The following is a 20,827-nucleotide window of genomic DNA, read 5'->3' on the forward strand; positions in this document are numbered from 1 at the left end:
GAAGTCCTAACCAAATATGAGTATGAAAAAAAGCAACTGATCCTACTATAGATATTATAATCACAAGCAGATTTCACTTCAATAAGAAGATAAAATATAAATGAAATATCATTATCACATAAAATGTAAGTATAACATAAAAAGTTTTCGTTGTATTAATTCATCGTTTTCAGTACAGTTATTTTAGTACCTACTATAAGCCGAATCACAATATTTCTCTGCATATATTCTTCTCAAAACTTCTCACTGCCTTTAGAGCAAACTCCAGTTTTCTTTCCATGTCCTTGAAGTTCTAACTTGACCACATTCTTCTCTTGAACTAACAAACAAATGCGTAGATGTTTTTATACATCTCCAGAACTCAGAGTTTTCACTTACTGTTGCATCTCTTGGCAACATTCCTTTCCTTCCCAACTCGGCCTCCAGCTTCTGCTTTTTAAATGATTGGTTATTTTTCATCCTTTACAACTGAATTCAAATGTCATTCCCTCAAAGTGGCAGTCTTTGACTCATTTAGTTTCTTTTTCTATTTCAAATTTATTTGATAGTTTATAGATTTAAATAGACATCTAAATATATGAACATATTATGAGTGGTTGATATACCTTACATATCTCCTAAGCTATATGTCTTCTTCCATCTGTCTCATTTTATTTTCTTGCAACATACTGCTATTTATTGAAGAACGTGGATCAATTGCTCTGTAGTGTTTTCTGTGTCTACATTTTAATGATTGTGTCTCCGTCATTTTGTTTAATATTTGTGATCTTAATTGATTTTTTCTGTTAATTATTTACTTACTTTTATTTCTCCACATTATGGATTTTGCACATAGTGTATCCTGTATACTTAGACATGTCCATCACACAGTAGTTTTTTAATAAGTACCTTGTGCATGTTCTAGATGCTTCATATATAATCGTAAAGAGTTATAGTTTGGTTCTTAACAGGGTTTAGAATCTCTAATGAACAGGACACAGTTTTTGAAGACAAAAACTTCAAAGCCAAATGAAGGTATATTTTTAAATCTACATCACCATTCAATTTTGCCATATGAATACATGGTTTCATATGTGTAGTCATAGCCCTGGCATTGTACTTGAGAACGTGAATTTCTCTATATGTAAAAGCAAAAGAAAAATATACAGGCCATATATATGACAGAAAAAGAAAATATTTAGGTTTGGAAATTTTTGAATAAAATCGTGATAGATTTACAATGTCTCATTATTCCTAGCATACAAAGGCACTTTTATTCTTGGTTGCCAATTTTGTTAGAATCAAGCAACCCTCACGTTTTAGAGATTACAAAGTTTTCGAGCAAGTGTTTTTACTTTATTTTAAAGACAAGGTTACCAACATTATATGGATCACTACAATGTTTATCTTGTGAGTTTATAATCATGAAATGCTGAGGAGTATCTCTTCTTATATTGTTGAACTCATGAACATTACTTTTAAAAATGTAGAGTATTATTTTTGAAAGAAGAATAAAAGGGTTGGGAAATAATAATAAAAATATTGCTACCTTATACATTGAAAGTGTATGGTTCAAGCTGTGTTTACAGTTTAGCAAATAACCAGATAATGAATAAAACTTTATTTAAATGCTTAGATGGTTTGATGTAACCATATCAAAGTTATCAGATATCAAATATGGTTTTAAAATGCTCTGATTTTGTCATCCTTAGAAATGAAACTTCAGCAGCTTTCAAAACAATAAAATCCAGATATTTAAGCTGTTATTTTAATTCTGCTTTGTCATTCTCTACAAAGATATTTTAAATTGTATCTTTGCTCATTTTTTTTCCTTTCTGATTTCCTCTTTTATTCTATCTCTACCTTTCAAAACTTACTTGAAAACCCTATCCTTTCTATGTGGGAAGCATTTTCTCAATTCCTCTAAGGGATTATGATCATTTGCTCGGTTCTCATAGCACCAGGTGTATTTCTAGTGTTCCTATTCTGTCCAGCTCTGTTTTAAGTATTTGCCACAAATAATAAATTTTAATATACCTGGGAGCAGGTAGTGTTTTTCATCATCTTTTCATCCCAGTAGTACCCAGCATAGATTCCAGGATGCCATTTTCAGTAAATCGTTATGAATCAAGTATCTCTATGACTTTAATTCCAGGAATATAAAAAAAGTCAGGTCTTGAGAACTAGCTGGAGAGAATCAATTATGATTGACAAATGCAGGACTAGTAAATATAGTTCCCCTTATGAGTAAAACATTTATCTTTTGGGTTCTGACAGCAATAGGAAAAAAAAATACTAGAAATTTAAACCAATAAATTATTAACAAAAGAACTGAACATTCCAGTTGATGTCATTTGATATTGTAATCTATTAAATATAAAATAACTTACATTTCCACAAAATACCTCAATACCTTAGTGACTCATGAAGGAAATTTCAAGTCAGATGAAGCAATTATTTTTCAAAACAAAATTCCTGCCATTTATTTATCATTTTACTTGTTAAATTACATGCAATATAACTAATTTTTTAAAAAATGTTTAGACATCAAATGAACAGGTAAATAAAAATGGAGCCCCTCCCTCTGTCTTTAGACAGAGCATGAAGCTAAATCAAATGTTTCACCCAGAAAAATGGTTGAAGAAAAGCATGTCTAAAATTTAAAAGTATTTAAGATTTATTTCAAACTTTATATGTTGGGAGCACACATCGTTCTCAATAGGATTTGTTTTTTTTAGACAGAGTCTTGCTCTGTGGCACAGGCTGGAGTGCGGTGGCGTGGTCTTTCCACTCACTGCAACCTCCTCCTCCTGGGTTCAAGAGATTCTCCTGTCTCAGCCTCCCAAGTAGATGGGACTACAGCCACCCACCCCACCACCACACCTGGCTAATTTTTGTATTTTTAGTAGAGATGAGGTTTCACCATATTGACCAGGCTGATCTCGAATTCCTGACCTTGTGATCCGCCCGCCTCAGTCTCCCAAAGTACTGGGATTACAGGCATGAGCCACTGCGCCAGGCCTAGGATTTTTTTTTAAGATTCACGTTAGAGGAATATCGGGATGAAATAAAATGAGTAAGACTGGGCTGTCTTGAAGGGATATAGTGATAGGGAGGCGTGTGTATCTAAATGGAGACCTGAATATTCCATAATTCCATAGAGGAAGAATAATAACATAGAGGAAGAATGACAACACAGGGATGAGGACCTTAAAAATGGTTTCAGAAACTATGCTTACAGTTTTATTAATAAACTAACAGCGATCAAACTTTTACTATAATTACTATCGCCTAGAAAATAATACTGAATATGTATTTTATAGAGAACAGAGGGTTACATGCTTAATCAATATATCAATGAATTCATAGAATGACAGAAAGGTAAAACCAGTCATCGGGTTAAATGAATTAGATGTCTGTAAGAACTGGAAGTCATTGTGTTCTTTTAGTGTGAAGAATAGTCTCAACCTCTTTTTTCTTTTTAATAGCAATATTTTATTTATTTACGTTTACCTTTTAAGTTCTGAGGTATATATGAAAGTTTGTTATATAGGTAAACTTGTGTCATGGGTTTTGTTGTACAGATTATTTCATGATTCAGGTATTAAGCCTAGTATCAATTAGTTATTCTCCATGATCCTCTCCTTCCTCCTACCCCTCACCCTTCCCAAAGGCCTCAGTGTGTGTTGTTCTCTTTTATATGTCCATATGTTCTCATCATTTAGCTCCCGCTTACAAGGGAGAACATGTGGTATTTGATTTTCTGTTCCTGTATTAGTTTGCTAAGGATAATGGCCTCTAGCTCCATCCATGTCCCTGCAAAGGACATAATCTTGTTCTTTGTCTGTGGCATAGTATTCTACTGTGTATAAGTACTTTTGCATCAATGTTCATCAGGAATATTTGCCTGAATTTTTCTTTTGTGTGTGTGTCTCTTCCAGATTTGGTATCAGGATGATACTGGCCTCATAGAATAAGTTAAGGAGGAATTCCTCCTCCTCAATTTTTTGAAGTAGCGTCAGCAGGAATAGTACTAGCTCTTCTTTGAACATCTGGTAGAATTCATCTGTGAATCTGTCTGGTCCTGAGCTTTTTGTCATTATTGATGCTAGGCTATTTATTACTGACTAAATTTCAGAGCTCATTTTTGGTCTATTCAGGGATTAAATTTCTTCCTGTTTCAGTCTTAGGAGGGTGTATGTGTCAGGAATTTATCCATTTCTTCTAGATTTTCGAGTTTATGTGCATAAAGGTGTTCACAGTAGTATCTGATGAAATAAGGGACTGATAAAATAAATTTTTACTTTTGTGGGTCAGTGGTAATATCCCCCTTGTTTCGGATTTTGTTTATTTGAATCTTCTCTGTTTTCTTCTTCATTAGTCTAGCTAGCGGTCTATTTATTTTATTAATTATTTTTTCAACACACAGCTCCTGGATTCATCCATTTTATTTATTTATTTATTTATCTGTTGAGACGAAGTCTTGCTCTGTCGCCTGGGCTGGAGTGCAGTAGCTCAATCTCAGCTCACTGCAAGCTCCGCCTCCCCGGTTCAAGCAATTCTCTGCCTCAGCCTCCCAAGTAGCTGTGATTACAGGTGCCTGCCACCACACCTGGCTAATTTTTTGTATTTTTAGTGGAGACAGGGTTTCACCATCTTGGCCAGGCTGGTCTTGAACTCCTGACCTCGTGATCCACCCACCTCGGCCTCCCAAAGTGTTGGGATTACAGGTGTGGGCCACCGCGCCCAGCCGGATCCTTCCATCTTTTGAATGGTGTTTTGTGCCTCAATCTCCTTCAGTTCAGCGCTGATTTGGGTTACTTCTTGTCTTCTGCTAGCTTTCTGATTTGTTTGCTCTTAGGTCTCTAGTTCTATTAGTTGTGATGTTAGGTTAACTTGAAATCTTTCTAACTATTTGATGTGGGCATTTAGTGCCATATGTTTCCTTCTTAACACTGGCCTAGTTGTGTCCCAGAGATTCTGGTATATTGTATCCTTGTTCTTATCAGTTTCAAAGAACTTCTTGATTTCTGTAGAATAGGCTCGATCTTTATCATTCTTCAATATTGTATTGATTCTGGCCCTTTGCGTATGAAACAGATTTATAAGAAATGAGACCAAATAAACTATTAAAATGTGTTATAAACACTAGAAAGTTATTTCTTCATCCAGGGTGCTTACTGCTAAAAAAATATCATATTGTTATCATCATTGATTATGTTGATTATTTGCCACCTCCCACAATAGTATATATTAAATAGACTAACTTAGAAAGTGGTCCTTGTAAGCTTTGATGTTTTTCCCTTTTCCTGGCATTTTTCATCACTTTAAGTTAGACTTACATCATGTCTCTCCCAGACTTCCATAATCATTTCCTAATCATTCCCCTTGCTCCTAGGGCACTCCTCTTCAAATATTTCTCCATGTTGTAGCTGGAGTTTTCTTTCTTAACATTCAAATATAATCATATCACTCCTTTGCTTAAAATTTGACTTTCCCTCCCTCTGACTCCAGACACTCCACTCAGAATAAAGAACAAACTTTGAGGTGCAGCAATTATCCCTGCTCAACTAACTCTCCCTTGTAGCCACGCTAACCTATTTACTGTTTCATCAAAAATTGATTGAGGCGGGGTGCGGTGGCACATGCCTGTAATCCCAGCACTTTGGGAGGTCAAGGCGGGCAGATCACTTGAGGTCAGGAGTTTGTTACCAGCCTGCCAACGTCATGAAACTTTGTCTCTACTAAAACTTCAAAAACTAGCCGGGTGTGGTGGCGTGTGCCTGTAATCCCAGCTATTCAGGAGGGTAAGGCAGGAGAATCGTTTGAACCCAGGAGGTGGAGGTTGCAGTGAGCCAAGATTGCGCCACTGCACTCCATCTTGGGCTACAGAGTGAGATTCTGTCTCAAAAAATAAAAAAAGAAAGAAAAACAAAAGAAAAGAAATATTTATTGAATATGTCCTCTTTCAAATACTATGCCTATGCTTTACATGCATAATAATATTTATTTCTTGTAGTGGACACTGTTGATGTCCTAACCAGATCCCTTTATTGGCCCAGGTACCACCGCCAGTTGCTGTGAGAGCTAATAGAGATGTGTGAGCTTCTAATAGCTAATAGAGACATGTCCTCCATTAAATGGAAGCCACCTCATTTTTGAAATTACACACTGCTCACTCCCACCTCTTATTTCACCCCCAGCCAATGACTGACGGACTAGGTTACCAAAGTCAGCCACCTTCCTCAGGCTGGGACCAACTCTGGATATTTCATGTCCCTAAGCTTCCCATGGGATTAAACTGAGGCTGAAGCTCATCTCAAGTTGAGGCCATATTCTTACCTAACTTATATCTTCCTGTTTGATCCTTGGTTTCCATGACTCTTCTGAAAACTCTCTTTCTACGAACCCCTGCCGCAGGAACTTGCTTGTCAGGCTCTGTCTCTAGGAAACTTAATCTAAGACAGACAGTCTTCAGGTGAACCTAAAAGTGTTGGTGGTATTATTATTGCTGTTTTATAAATAATAAAACTAAAGTTCAAAAACAATGTAACTTCTTTCTCTGTTCTTTTATAAAAATTAATAAATTATTTAAAAATACATAGTAAATTTTACTACAGTGGGTCACAAGCACAAATGACTTCAGAGTTGAGACATGTAACACGCACATGTACGAGCTTAGGAATAAACCAATTACCAGTAGAATAGTTGTTGAAACTGAATCTCAGATCACTGCAAAGTCCACTCCGATTTTGTGTTTTTTAAATATATACTTTATATTATCATATTATTTATGTAGTTATAATATTGGCTCTGTTTGAGACAGTGCATTAAACAATTTAGTATGTGATCTGTTTGAGCCTCCCCTCTGCCATGTAGACAAGGAGCTTGGGGTAGACATCTCTTTCTCCCTGTGGCCTTGTGGGCAGAGCTTACCTTGGATCATCATGACTGACAATGGCAGATTTGTTCCCAGCCTTCCTGTGGCTAGGGATGATCATGTGATCCCATTCTCTCCTTTAGAATTCTGGAAATGATTCTTTTCCCCGATTAAAAAAAGAGAAACAAAGAAAGGTGTCAAATAAGAAAGTGTAACTCATCATTCCTAGCATTTCTGTGAGAAGGTGATATATAGACTGCTGCATCCATTTTCAGACCTCAAAGGACGACAATGACAGCACAATGGGAATGGAGAGCAGAGAGGTGGAAAGAGCCATGGCACTGGATGATGAAGTTGCACACAGGTACTAAACCCACTCTGAGGATCCATTCTTCAGATTTCTTGTTACATGAAACAAATAATAGAAAACACTTTTGTTTGAGCCACTTTTCAAACAGGAAAGTATTCTATTATGTGCAGCAAAAAGCATCCTAAATGATATAATAGTAGAAAAGTAAGCCTGAGAGAATCTTAGTATCTTGACTGATTTTTATATAGTTAGTAAGTGGCAGGGTTACCATTCAGACTCAGGTCACCTGACACTTCTGTAGAAAGGATTTTTTCTTCCATTGAACATATAAAGGCATCCACATTTTTGTACAGTTCTCAGTATGCTTCTTCCAAATACTAGGTTGACCAAAGTGTTCAGAATGCCTGAATTTCTCAGTAAAATAGTATGTATAGGGAAGAATTTTCCTGGAAGTATAGAGGATGAGCGAGCACCCGGCTCATTTTTATGCACTATAAATTTGAAAATAAATCTTGTCATCTGAAGTGATTGGATCTCAAATATAACACACTTCCCTACCTCCTGTTCACATTTTCCTTGAGGAAAAAAAACCAATATTCTATTTGATTAAAGAGCAACGTAATCTGGATGTTGCTACTCAAACTTTCAGGATATAGGGTTTGTTTTCCATACTCAAGAGATTTTTCAGAAGGCGCATTTAAACAATCTGGAAAGTTTATGTCTTTACTTCAGTAAATGCAGTATGTAGAAAAAAAGTGAAGACAAGACTATTTCCCTAAAGATAAAGTCTCAAAATTGTCCATGGAGGTAAACATGTACACATTCAAATAGGGATTTGTATAAAATCACCAAAGAAGGCATTTGCATCAAAGAATATTTTTTGGCAAAGCGTTTTCTGTTTAAAAATTTGGGTTTGGAAGAGCGAGTCATGTTCATGATCACCTTTGCATTCCACTGGAGGTTTATGTGTCGATTGCAAAATGCTTACTGATTCTTTTTGAAACATACCTCTGGATGAGGCTTGATAATGATGGTCTTATTGCTACAGTAAAATGCCCTTCTAATATATCACAGATAATTACTCCTGTAGCAGAAAAGCCAGAAAAGCATAAATACCCAAGGGGATAAAATTTTAAATGAAGATATTTGTTACCAAGACAAAATCAAATTAAAGCAAATGAAGTATAAACATTTGATTAGTTTTTGAAAAGTTCAGTGATTTCCTGATCATGAGGTAGGAATTATTTCCTTTGGGAATATATCAGAAGAATTTGAAATCTTTCAAACTAATTTATCTGATAAAAAGTAGGACTCTGTCTTTTATAGTTCTTTGAAATTTAAAATGGATTACTATACGCATTTTCTCATTTGATTGTTATAACTTTTCTGTAAGGAACATAGACTAAGGATTATTATTTCATTATTTTGCAGATTAGGTAAATGAAAGAGAAAAAGGACATTTGTCTGGAATCACAGTCAGTAATTGGAAGATTTTTGTTCAATCCCTAGAATTGTATTTTACTGTTTTTACAAATGTCACTGGTAGAGGTTTTAAGAACTGAGCTTGAAAGGAGCAGAGTTTTCTGCGGTTTCCTGTTTGGGGTAGTTAGTTTCCTATTTGGGGTAGTTAAGCAAAAGAGGGGTGCTTTTTAATATTTAATTTTTTTTTTTAGATGGAGTCTTGCTCTGTCACCCAGGCTGGAGTGGAGTGGCAGGATCTTGACTCACTGCAACCTCCACCTCCCAGGTTCAAGAAATGTTCCGTTTTCATTATTATAGAAAAATACAGAGGCCTAAGAATCAAGTATCCTCTCCTAAAATTGATAAAGGGGAAAGTTAATTAAGAAGAGAGAAAATCCTATCATAAACTGGAAGGATTTTATATCTTGATCTCAGTAATAAGTACATATGGTATCTGCATGTGAAAAATTATCAAGCTGTATATTTAAGATTAGTATACTTTACTAAGATTTATCCTAACAAAAATGTAAACATAAATGCATAAATATATCTTTATATGTATATGTACAGGTATATTCAAAGTATATTCACATACACAATGATTCTATACATACACGTAGAACTTTTCGGTATATAAAGTTAATATTACAGTGGAAATTTTTCCATTGCTTACTTTGTTACAGAGGCGTAGAGAAAACCTTCTGCTTTTTAAATTGTACATATGATAATTTGTTCAAGAAGAATATAAAATCTATTGTTGGTCATACAGAAAATGCTCAAATGACACAACCATACGTTTTTGAAATTGTTTAGCATCCTTCACTTCTAATGTCTAGAAGACCAATGGTCATAGAGAAGATATTCAATAAATGTACGTGCAATGATCAAATTAAAGAAACTTCAAAAACACAGGATGTGCCTTTGACGAATCTTATAAGCTCCATTTCTCTCTCCCTTAACATCTGAAATACATCTCATCTTGACGTGCTTCTTGGCTGCCCACATCACCAGGACTTTTTTGGACAATCCCCTTTCATGCTCCAGAACTTTCCATAAAGCTATGTTAGTTTGTCCCAACAAAGCCTATGTACATACAGTCACCATCTTGACTCATCTGTGAAGTGACCTGTAAGAAGATGAGTAATGTGTACGTGTGAGCATGTGTGGGTTTGTGCTTGTTGGCAGTGAGGTGTTGACAAACAAGGTCATACGTATATTAGTGGATAGTTTCCATATCATAATGAATTTTTACATCATTGGAAGATAAGAATTAATCTCAAAGTAAGTAAATATTATGCCAACATATTTCAATTTGAAATAAAGTTGAGAAGAAAAATCAGGTTTGTTTCACTCTCTGAGACATTCTGCTGTTATTTTGTCAGCCTTCTAATTTATAATCTGCTAGAATTATAGAACGTCAAGGTGGGCTTTGTAACTTTCTTACGATAAATGTGTATCTATTCCTAGAGATTCCCAGGGACATGTACCACATATACAAAGGTGGTGCCATAAGGTTATAATAGTGTATTTTACTGTACCTTTTCTATAGATATGCTTAGATACACCAGTGGTTACCATTGTGTTATAATTGTCCACAGTATTCAGTAGAGTAACGTTCTGTACAGGTTTGTACAGGTTTGTAGCCCAGGAGAAATAGGCTATACCACGTAGCCTACGTGTGTAATAGGCTGTACCATCTAGGTTTTTGTAAGTACACCCTATAATGTTTATATAATGGATACATTGTCTAACAATGCAATTTAGAACATATTGCCATCCAGGTGAATTGTTCAGTGTTCCACAGATGATGAAATAATCTGGACTAAAATGTAAGTCTCGTAGTTACTATTAGAAAATAATTTCTTGTATAAGAGGCGCCAAGGAGCTAAATGTCCATCTGATAATACATTGCCTCTCCAAAGAGTTAGTAACCATTTTTAAAAAGACTCTTGGAAAGAAAAAAATTACAAATGTGAAGTAAAACATCCTTAACGGTGCCATAATCCTGTTCCTCCCTTATGTGTATCATAGCCACCCACACTTGTTTTACTGTATATTTCAATCATCAGTACTTTTTCATTTCCATAATTGATAATGAGCTTTGAAAGTGAAAAAGCTGTTCTTTCTCTGTTACTTGTTTGCCTTTTAATACTAGTCAGGACTTGGCACCTACTAGGTGCTCAGTCCTGTTTGCTGATTAAATGAAGAATAAATGGTCCATTAGATGGAAAGTGGAATTTCAGTCACCATGATAAGTATTATATTTTTATTCAGGGAAGTCTTTTGGGCCCTCTTGAAAATATCACTTACGTCACAGCCTACTTAACCAGGATGTAAGGACAGTGGCCAAGACAGAAATAAGTCTGTCATTCCCAAAGGGGCTATCAATCATTATAAAAACTATGTATGATCTATTCAAAGGAGAAACATACAGTGTCTTCATTCACTGGGTTTCATTCCAAGAAAAGAAAGTTGGTTAAACAACTTAGAATACTGGCCAAAACAGACATGCTAGTTTCAATTGGTCTGTGTAATCAATCATTTGGAAAAGTTTATTAGATTCTACTATAATTCATTTTATATGTTAGTTTATAAGAATAATGTTTTTTCTTAATCTCAAATGGAGAAAAAACAAAACTGTCTCTTCCCTCCACTTTGCTTATAAATGACCAGATGTATCCTTCTCTTCTCAACCATCCATGCTAAATGTGTCCTCCCTGGAGGTCTGGCCAAATAAGATCAGAGGCAAGGCCAGAATGAATTTTTTTCCCATTAGTGAGTATGTTTGCTACGTGGAGGACACTGTGTGGGCTTGAGGTTATGGATGCAGATATATGAAATTGTCAAAGGGATAAAACAGGTTTCATTAGCTGGAAGTGGCTGAAATTTCCTTCATTACAATCACAGTAAGGTCACAAGTCTGATTAAGAATGCATAGTTCATACTGGTAAGATTTAATTATAAAAAGTAGTTTGTCAAGTCACCGGAAAATGTTAACAAATGCCATTACTACCTATAATGACATTGCAAAACCTCAAAATGTTTGCAGTTGTCATCCACCTGGATCTTGTGGTCACCATGAGAAATATTAACACACACACTCATTGGAGAAGAAAAATTGATTACTAGTGTATGCAATTAAATAATTAGGCAGATTAATTATTTTTCTCTTTTGTGGTTAAAAAATGTTCTTACACAAACAAATTTATTAGTATTTCACTGAACTTCACACTGCTGAGGAAGAAAACGATCAAAGCCCCACGTCTATACCTTGTAATACTGAAAAGAGATTATGTCGTTGGATTTTGCTTTCTCTAAGATGAAGAGCTGCTCTGTTCAAGTTCCCTGTACACCCTTCTGATGGCCAAAACCTCCAGCTTGCCTCCCTCTATCTCTAACGTTGAATGGGAATTCTAATGTCACCAAAGTGCACTCAGAACAGTTTGGCACCTTAAAAAAATCTGCTCTCAGTCTGGCGTGGTAGGTTGCTCACGCCTGTATTCCTAGCACTTTCAGAGGCCGAGGTAGGTGGATTGCTTGAGCCCAGGAGTTTGAGACAAGCCTTGGCAACATGGTAAAACCCCATCTCCACTAAAAGTACAAAAAACTAGCCTGATGTAGTGGCATGTGCCTGCAGTCCCAGGGACTTGGGAGGCTGAGGTGGGAGGATCAACTGAGCCCAGAAAGTCGAGGCTGCAGTGAACTATGATCACAATACTGCACCCCAGCCTGGGCAATGGGAGTGAGACCCTGTCTCAAAAATCAAAAAACAAACAAGCAACAAAAACAAAAACAAGCCTCTGTACTGTCATCTGCAAAATGCTCCATCCCCCTGATGATCCCCTAAATCTACATAAATTAGACAGTGCTGTGGTACGAGGAAAAGGGGTCACTACCCAAGTAGGAATAAAAAGGCAACTTTCTTAACTGCCTCATTATGAGAACCATGTAGAATTGGGCAAAATATATTTCTTTCTGGCATTTTTACACAGAGTGTCAATATCTTCACTAAAATTGTCATGCAAGGTTTGCTCAGGCCCAAAATGCACCAGTAAAAATATCTGGAAGGATCTTCTGTTTAATTTGATTTTTCGTGTGTAACTTAACAATAATCTTTTTTCCAGAGTGACTTAAAGCCATACTATGAAATGTGAATTATATATAGCTGTCACTATAGCTACTTTTATGATCCTGAAACAATAGTATTCAGATATTCTTTTCTTATTGTGTTTTAATAGTATTGCTAAATCTTCGTAAGTAACTACTTTAAATCTTTGGTGTATGATAGCTAAAAGTCTTTTTTTCCCTGATTTTTTCTTTTTTTTTTAAGCATAATTTCCATTGTATTGTATTTTTTTTTTTTCTAGAGGGTAGTTTTTCTTCAGTTTTTAAAGACTTAACTCCTTACACGGACCTTGGTGGAGGCTGGTGGGCAACACCTTGGGCCTAAATTGGGGTGGGGTGTCTGATCCTTCCACGCTTCGCAAGAATGATTTCTTTCACAAACAGCCGTGAGGAAGGCAAGCACTGAAGATACGAGCATCAGAAATGCCCTTGATGGCTGTGGACTCTGCTATGTGAACATAATGGCCTTGTCCTTGGCCCCACATGGGACACAGTTTGTGGAGCGAACAGGCTGCACGTAGCTGTGGCCCTTTTTGGCATGACTGTTATTCCTTCTTTTTTCTTTTGTTATTATGGAAACAAGGTTGCAGGAGAAAAGAGTTTTTTTCTGACTTATATCTCCTTCTCTCATTCTCCCTTCTCCCCTTCTCCATCTCCTCTTCCTTTTGTTTTTCTGTTTTTTGTTTTTGTTTTTGTTTTGGACAGAGTCTCGCTCTGTTACCAAGCTGGAATGCAGTGGCGCGATCTCAGCTCACTGCAACCTCCGCCTCATGGGCTTAAGTGATTTCCCTGCCTCAGCCTCCCGAGTAGCTGGGACTACAGACGTGCGTCACTGTGCCTGGCTAATTTTTTATTTTTTATTTTTTTGTATTTCAGTAGAGACAGGGTTTCACCATGTCAACCAGGATGGTCTCAATCTCCTGACCTCAGGTGATCCACCTGCCTCCCCCTCCCGAGGTGCTGGGATTATAGGCATGAGCCACAGCGCCCGGCCCCTCGTTCCTTATTTTAATTTATGTAGGTGTTGTTTTATACACAGGTATGTGCATATGAGTCTTGATCTCTGTTAGTCTTTGTGGAATATCTGTGTTTGTATATCTGTAAAAATTGATGGTTGCTTCTCTCCAAAGTTTTACAATTGAGTTTAAAAAAAATAGAATATTGTATCTGTTGTGATGCCAAGAATATTGATATTCACAGGGAGCAATTGAATACAGGAATGAAGTTAGGGAATCCAATGTTACAAAGCTGTAAAGTGTGCAGGTATAGGATGGAGATAAATACTGGACATATGGCAAGGCAAGCTGCAGACAAATTGGACAAACTTTGCATGTCAGGGTGAGTGATTTCAAATATTTCTACATGTCTACAGCCCCTGTGTAGATTTTTCAGAAATAGATGACCTTATTCAGATTTTGGCTTGAGAAAGAATTCAAATTCAACTGGAATCAGACTATCAGCTTATCTCCAAATCTTTACACTAAGTGTCTGGGAAACTAAGGGCAAACAGATGAGAATAAATATAGATGATAGGAAATGCTGGTTACAGATTATATTACAGTTAGAGAGACTTAAGGAAAAGGTCAATTAGGATGAGATAACAGAAATGTATGCAGCGTAAGTGCAAAAATAGTACTTGCAGACTGATGGTGAAAGGTGAGAGAGGATTTCGTAGTCTGCTCATGCTACTGTAACAAGATACCATAGACTGGCTAACTTTGGCTAAAATAACATAAATTTATTTTCTCATAGTTGTGGAGGCTGGGAAGTCCAAGATCAAGGTGCCAGCCCATTTGGTTTCTCATGAAGGCTTTCTTTCTGGCTTGCAGACAGCTTCCTTCTGAGTGTGTCTTCATGTGGCAGAAAGAGAGGGAGTGAGATCTCTGGTGTCTCTTCTCATAAGGACACTAATCCTGTCGGATCAATGTTCCATTCTATGACCGCATGTAGCCGTAATTACGCTACCTTGAAACACAGTTGCCCTGGGGGTTTTAGCTTCAACATGTGAATTTTAGGGAGACACAATTTCTTCCATAACAGAGAGGAAGAAACAGAATCTAACTTGTCTCTCTTCAGTTTTCTTCTGTATTACTAAGTCCACATTTTTAGGTCACATATAAGGGTTAGCACATTGTTTTCATCTTCCAGACACTGAAAATAATTCTTTAATTAATACTTTTAAAGCTATGTATTTTAGCATTGGAAATAACTTTGTGTGTAGTAAAAAGGTGTTATCAGCACCGAAACATAGAATAAAATTTCAGGAAATTGAAAGACAGAAGAATTCTCTTTTCTCTGTGATGTTTCTCCCCTTCTACTCTGTCAGTTGCTGCTCACTTGACAGTCCCCAACCAGGCTAAGCTGCAAGCTCCATGTCATCTCCAGATTCCAGGCACAGACTAAATGGTCTTCTAGCACCATAATGCAGAGAACTATCATAATATTACTTTTGATTTCCATATTCCATTAAGTCTGCATAGAGGCAGTCTGGAAGTCAATTCAAAAATTCTATGGTTTTAAAACGCCAATTGAGAAAAGCTTGTTAGTCACCTGAAAAAGTTCAAGGAGAAGATTTAACTCCCTTGGCTGCATCATTTTGGGTAAGAAATGATCTGCAAGGGAGAAAATCGTGTCTAGTGTCAGAACCCAGTATGCCCTGAAAGCCTGGCTTTCCTTCTTCCTCCTCCTCTGTCTGATTAGGAAGGGAGTGGTGAAAGTGCCTGAGGTAGAAACGTACAATGGTTTGAAGCCTGTTCTTAAAGATAAATACTGCTCTTCACTTCCAATATCTCGGGCTCAAAGTGAATAACATTTGGACCATTTCATTCTAGGCTTAACGCAGTGTATATGGGTCCAGGCTATTCAAAATGCTAACTTGCGGAGTACTACATTCTTTCAACACAGGATACATGATTCTGTCTCTTATTTCGCAAATAAACAGTAAGCAATGTATCAGTTTCCTCAACAACCCTACTATCATCCTAAATTACCTGCATTGTAAAAAACGTTTAACACTTGAATGATTCCTAGAATTTTTATGATTTAAGGATGTTATATTGTGCAATAGGAAGAGCTGTTTACCTGGTGGCTCCCTACATGTCCCTTTCCTCTATTTGTAGAAAACTAAACTGGTGTGAGTTGCTAATTGACAATGGAATTAGATACACTTTGGGGAAACGAGACACTTTTGCATTTCATTTGATCTTAGACACAGAGGCACATGTCCACTAAGTGAGCATTTATCTCCAATATCTTGATTCCCCCAGGATAAGATGCAGGTTGCTAAAGTAGCTAATTTGTGCTGATCACATCAAATTAATCAATTCTTTGATATTTGATATAGAATTTACAATACAGTGAATACAAGTATAACTGAATTTTTATTTCTCTTCCTGTTGTTTTCTGGCCTGTGATTGCATAATTGGGTGAGGGGAAACACTAGAAGAACATCCAGAGATTTGGGGATTATTAGCTTGAATCTTAATACATGAGCAGTCCATTCAGTCCTGAGTATGTTACATAAATATTTTACAACAATTTGTTTTCTTTTATTATTAAGCACAGTTTATTATATATAGAAATCTTACATAAAAGAGCTTTGACTAAACGTAAGGCAAATTGTTCAATATATTTGTATACTTTTATCAATTGCAAACAAATCATTTAAATGAAATCTGGCCATGTCACCAGTATGCTTTTTTTTTTTCCAAAATTAAAGTCTAAAGATTACCCCAATTCTGGTAATTCCATTCCCTTCTCGATGGACTCTGCCTTGTTTTGTTGGAATGGTTGAACTAAAAGCTGAACTGAAGGTAAAATTAGGAAGTAAAGCAGAGACTATTTATTACTTGGTTGAGAGAAGTTTTATTTATTTTTTATAATAATTTAAATACTTATTTTAGATTCACAGCATAAATGTGCAAGTTTGTTACATGGGTTTATTATGTGATGCAGAGGATTGGAATATGATTGATCCTGTCACCCAGGTACTGAGCATGGTACCCAAAGGTTCATTTTTTAGCCCTTACCCTCACCTGCCCTCCAGTAATCCACAGTGTCTATTATTGCTCTTTATGTCCTTGAGTATGCAACGTTTAGTTCCCACTTAGAAATGAGAGCATGCAGTATTTGGTTTTCTGCTCCTGTGTTAATTTAATTAGGATAATGGACTCCAGCTGCATCCACGTTGTTGAAATGGACACGGTTTTGTTCTTTTTTATGGCTGTGAAAATATTGTTATAAAGAAGAAATGAAGATAGGAGCAGTGGCTTATACCTATAATCCCAGCACTTCAGGAGGCTGAGGTGGGAGGATTGCTTGAGCCTGGGAGTTCAAGACCAGACAGGACAGCATAGTGAAACCCCATCCTTACAAACTTAAAATAAACAAAAGGCATGGTGGTACATGCCAGTAGTTCTAACTACTCAGGAGGCTGAGGCGGGAGAATCGCTAGAGCCCAGGAGTTTCTGGCTGCAGTGAGCTATAGTTGCTCTGATGTACTCCAACCTGGGTGACAAGCCAGTCCAAAAAAAAATAATAATAATAAAAGAGATAAGAAAGTAGGTAGAAGCTGTAGGGAATGTAGGATCAAGTGGGGTTTTGCCTCACTTTGAATGCTTGTTTTGTTTTTCTTTTTGTGAAACCATGCTTTTTATTTAAGATGGGCTATTCTACAGCAAGTTGGTGTGATGCAAAGCAAACTCCAGAGTAAATGAGTAAATGAGAGAGAATCCAGACTGCCACTGGTGTATAGTTAACAATAGTTCCATTGTCATTAACAATTAGTTTGTTTCATTCATTGGCTGTTCTTTACATGTAAATGTATGTATCCAGTTCCAGGTCCCAATGACTCAAAATCTGCCCCTTCCATTCCAATTCATTTCATTTATGCCCCAATTTTATATAAAAGAACAAGTTACAAAATGATGAACTCAAAGATATCTTACTGAGTTTCTCCTATTTAACATCTGTTGTTCACATGCCTTACTTGTATTTGAGCCTCCAAGTGTCAAGGTGTCACAATGGGAGGGCGAGGAGAAAGGCTTGGGCAGGGGATCAGAGAAGGCACTGCTTTTGGATGTGCTTCAGACACAACACTAGATGTTCCACGGATATTACTTCATTCAATCCTTACAGAAACCATGCGAAAGTATTAGGGTCCCCATTTTATCTATGAGGAGATTGAGGCTCAGAAATGTTATGTGTTTGTTAACAGCTGTACTACTTGGAAGTACTGGTTTTACAATTACAATTCAGATCTCTCTATTTCCTTCAAAGGGTCACCTTGGTCTTTTTCATCACATTGATAAATATCGGTTTTCAGGGCAGTCAGAAGAGGGTGGTGGGGAGAATTTGGCTTACAAGGGTATAGAGTATGGCTGCTGGCTGAACAACATCAGATGTAGGACAGTTGATTGCTGACATCTGTGTTTTCTTCCACTATTATTGCCTAAATAAAATTATAGATGATTGCCTGATGACTTGCAAGAACAGGCACTAATATTTTCCCCATATGTTATAATCATAATCAGCTACCTGAAATAATTATCAAAATTTCTGGTGAGTTTGGATGCCGTTTGATATATGCATGGTCCTGATATTTGAAGTGTTACTAGCATCACTCCATAGATATATTAAGCTCATTTATAGCAATCCATTCTTTAACTTTTATCATCGAATGAGATCCCAAACAAGAAAGAACTAAAAAAATGTGGCAACATATACATAGACTGCCATCTGCCAGGGTGGGCTCTTGGAAAGTCAGCAACCATTCCAGGCTTCCTCTCTTTTTAGAACTGGACTCCATTTGCCTTGGCCTAAAGGCAGAACAAAAATCTCACATTCAAATACCTCAATTCAGTACAGCAAGATCACTCAAAATGTGTATGAATGGGTGGGAGAGTTTATTGAATAATCCAAATGTCATTGCTTTTCTTTATATTCTCCATTGTACGATGCCAGCTGCCTTTTAATTTCTACTATATTTGTAACACATATTTGCAAAAATTTTCCATAACATTTTATTCCTGACAGATGCACCGTGGTCATATATAGCTGGGTCCAAATTGTTTCCATTATAGAAGAAAAATGTGGATTTCAGAAAAATATTTTTCCTCAGATAAACCATGAAAAACTTTCAAGGATGCTGGATTTTTTTTTTTTTTTCTTCTTGTAAACAATTTCAGCTTTCATTTATCAGATTGCCAAGAGCTTGGACTACTTTGGTAAATTGAATTGAAGTTTGCTTTTTGAAATTAACTCTTTGTGACTTTGGTTTATTACCTTACTACCGGGATAAAATCAATATTTAACAAATTTAAATTAGTTGCTTAGCTTTACATTATGCATTGCTGAAAATCAAAGATTGGTAAAGGGTAAAGCATCTAAAGCAATAATAGGTCTGTGAATTCAGGAGCTAAACTCTGGGGGAAAATCTGTAGAATGTTTTCTTCCAAAGCACAAAACAGGGAAGGAAGAGCCGGAATTAGAACCACTTGCCAACCCTTAGTACTGAATTCATTTCTCTATATTATTGCTTAACAGGCACGACTGGTCTTCAGATGAAGAACTTAAGAGTTTGGTTGAAAATAAAAGTTTTCAATGTATTTAAAATAAACAATTCTATCAGTTTAGGATTTTGTTTTTGTTTTTCACCCTATCTAAATAAAGTCCCAAACTATGTGACTTTGTATTCAATCTACTTAGTAACTCTAAGTTTATTTAAGAATTTAAGACTTAGTTTATTAATTTATTTTATCAAAGACTTCATATTTAAAATGGCATTTTTATGACTTATTTGTAGGTTACATCTGAATGTGTCCTAAAAGCAAGCTGTATTAGTTTGTTCACCCACTGCTATAAGGATATACCTGAGACTGGGTAATTTATAAAGGAAAGAGATTTAATTGATTCACAGTTCAGCATGGCTGGGGAGGCCTCAGGAAACTTCCAATCATGGTGGAAGGGGAAGCAAACACATCCTTCTTCAGTAGAAGTGCAGAGTGTCAAGGCAGCGGGTTATGGGAGAGCCCCTTATAACATCATCAGATCTTGCGAAAACTCATTCATTATCATGAGAACAGCACGAGGGTAACCATCCCCATGATTCAATTACCTCCCACCAGGTCCCTCTCTCAAGATGTGGGGATTATGGGAACTACAATTCAAGATGAGATTTGGGTGGGCACACAGCCAAACCATATCACAAGCTAAATATGTATGTTATTGTAAATGCATCAACTGATGGGATGGGAAGAAGAGAAAATTACAGTACATTCCACCTTCATTTCTTAAATTTGAGTTTATTTCCTTCTGATTTTTTGCGAGTCATTTAAGATCCAGAGATCCACGGAGTTTTGACAATGTCTTGACAATGAATGTCACATTCCACAGTGAGAAACTCGGCTCTGAGCTGGAAACTCAACTCTCATTCACCATGCTCAGTCTTGCTAATTCCCTAACATGTCTTGGTTTCCTTCAACATCATGGGAACTTTCTTTATTTTTCCAGTCCATTAAATAGACCTCTCCTTTTCCCAAATTTCTGATCCCTTCAAGGGTCTTAAAATTTAATATAATCAAGTCAAGTTATAAAATGATGCAAATAAAATATTCCCATATATTAGAACAATATTTATGTATAAGAAATGATAAATTTTAAAAAAAACTCTGAAAAAGATTAGAATATACGAAATGTCCCACCTTTAAGAATGTTTAAGTACATTCTTGGATAATCACTCAATGGAATTTACATAATTTTTTAAAGCTTGTGAAGACCTGCAATAACATTAAAAAGTTTGTATTATTACTTTTATAATTAATATGACAATTACGGAATAAAAACTTTGCGTAAAAATGCTAGGATTTGCCCAATATATATTAACAGTATTTTCCCATGGGTAGTGGTATTATTTAAAGGCACTTTCTACTTTTAAATATTTCTTAAATTCTATTTAATTTATTTATTCAGAAAATACTTATAAATCATGAAGTATATAAGTCATGTTTTCTACTAAGTGTTGTAGATAGAATTGTGATCAGGATAGGCAAAAGGAATTCTCCAAGTACCTGCTA

The sequence above is a fragment of the Chlorocebus sabaeus genome, chromosome 24 (genome assembly GCF_047675955.1).
Source record: "Chlorocebus sabaeus isolate Y175 chromosome 24, mChlSab1.0.hap1, whole genome shotgun sequence".
In the NCBI taxonomy this organism is placed as follows: Eukaryota; Metazoa; Chordata; class Mammalia; order Primates; family Cercopithecidae; genus Chlorocebus; species Chlorocebus sabaeus.